The sequence below is a fragment of the Macrobrachium nipponense genome, chromosome 1 (assembly GCF_015104395.2).
Source record: "Macrobrachium nipponense isolate FS-2020 chromosome 1, ASM1510439v2, whole genome shotgun sequence".
Taxonomy (NCBI): domain Eukaryota; kingdom Metazoa; phylum Arthropoda; class Malacostraca; order Decapoda; family Palaemonidae; genus Macrobrachium; species Macrobrachium nipponense.
The window spans coordinates 99338587-99341008 of NC_087200.1; positions in this window are offsets into that span (position 1 = coordinate 99338587).

Consider the following 2422-nt stretch of genomic DNA (forward strand, 5'->3'; position numbering starts at 1 on the left):
TTGATGTTCTGAAAAGCGTAATCACTTGGAATATGTAATTGTTATGTCGTTGAGTTCAAATTTCACTGGTATTAGTTTATATATATAATATTATATATATATAATAATATATATATATATTATATATAATATAATTTTTTATATTATTTATATATATATATAGTATATATATATATATATATATATAATGAATATTCTGTGGTTTTAAGTATGCTTATTTGGAACATAAGTGTTTCTCACACTTAGTATTCATTGAGCGTCAATTCATGCAGAGGTCGATGGAACTGGCGACCCAGTGCTTTCTTTGTGTGCTAGGTCCTAAGCTAAAGTGATAATGTAGAATTAGGGGAGTGATTCCAAAGGCTGAAAGGAGCGATAGCCTAGTCACTTGAAAGACATATAAAAAAATCAGTCGAAAAATATTTAGAAAGAGCATTCCAAAACCTGCAGTGAAGGGAATCCCACGGGGAAAAAATAGGTCGGGGAAATGAGTGTGCACTAAGCATCAAAATTATGGTGCTCTTTTATTAATGTTTTGCTCACTCCTCAAAAATGTAGCACGCTTTGGCAATAAGAAATCATCTAGTAACTAGTGTTACCATCTGACAATATCATTTCATTTGAAAGTGAGCACGAAAAACAGCCAAATAAATTTTTTTTTTTAAGTTCTCAGATATATTTGATAATTTAGCTCCTGAATCACACCGGGTCTTTTTTTCCAATAGGCAGAGACATTAAGAAAAAAAAAGAATTCCGGATTCGTGGTTTTAAGTCGCCCAGCTAATTTTTGCTGGGTTAAATTTGTATGTCAATTTTGGTAAGACTAAAGCTTTAAGAAGATTAGTGGAAGTCAGATGGCAGAATGGCGGCAGAAATGACTATCTGGGAATTTACTAGATGTTCCATATGTTGGCGACGTAATGAAGAAAGGGAGATGGAGATGGCGAGATTGATTGGACATAACCCTCGAGCAATCCTTTGGGGGGAGTAATACGTGATGGTGGTTGGCTCTGCGGGCCCCAGGAGACTGGGAGGATCCGGAACCACTTGGATAAGAATGGTATAAGGGAAGCTAGAGATAGGCTACTTGTAGCCTATCTTTAACTTCCTGAAAGTTTCTTTGGATTGCAAGAAATCTGACAAAACAGGGATTTTATCATTCCATCTACTATCTATATAAATAGGTAGCCAGGGCGGCAGTGTGGTTGCCCTTAATATCTCTTGCGGACTGAAGGACCTTCGACAGAAGTCCGGTTTTGTCTTGTCAATCAGATTGGACTCTGCATAACGAGGGATATTTAATGGTGACAGATAAAAATGTTAGCTTTATTCTCTGCTGATTTACCAATTGTGGAATGATTAAGTTTACTATTTCCTCCCCTCCTGTTCGCAATTCGTTCCTTTGTTCTCTTTTCTCTGATTTATTTACGTGCTTGTAATTTTATTTGTATGACTCTTTTCGTCTGTTATTCCTGCTGGTACTTTACTTCTTTTGTGTGTGTGCGTGTTTTTTTTTTTATAGAAATAGGTAGGTAAGGAAACAAATGTTAAAAATCGGAAGCAGGACAAGGGTAGGAATGATGACAAAGGAGTATGTGAAAAAGAATGCTGTTTGAGGAGGAAAGTAAAATACAGTCAGTATTGATTCTTAAAATAACATATGAAAATCACTTTCGTACCTGACTTATTTAGTGATGTTTACTTAAGAGAGGAAGTGGTTGTTCTCGATGATAAACACTACCCAAGTCTTTTACATTTTCTCAACATTTTATATTTTAGTTCTTTTCTTTTTCCGTTACTATTCTCGTCTTTCACTGCACAGATGTAATTCTCTCGTTTCAAATTCATCAGACAAACGTATTAACGCTTCATTTGATTTGTGTGCCTATAGATACACACGCACACACACTCACACTCACACTCACACACACACACATATATATTATATTATATATATATATATATATATATATATATATATATATATATATACACACAAACAGACAGCGCGCGCACGCACACACATATATATATATACATCTATATATATACTATACTATACATATATATATATATATATATATATATATATATATATATATGTATATATATATATATATATATATATATATCACACGTCTCTGTACGTATAGTTATATGTTATTGAGTGTTTTTATGTCGGTCTCCTTACTTAAACCAACAGACAGTATGAATCTCTCTCTCTCTCTCTCTCTCTCTCTCTCTCTCTCTCACGTGTGAGTGAGTGTTCTTTGCACGTTTTATTTGTTCGTTTTAGTTTTATTTGCTTATGGGTCATCCCGCTTCCTTTCCACCAAGTTGACCCGACATTCTTAATTGCTTTGTCCACTGATAGTGGAGTTCCGCTGCACCCCTCTACCGCTTTATTGGTTGACCGTTGATA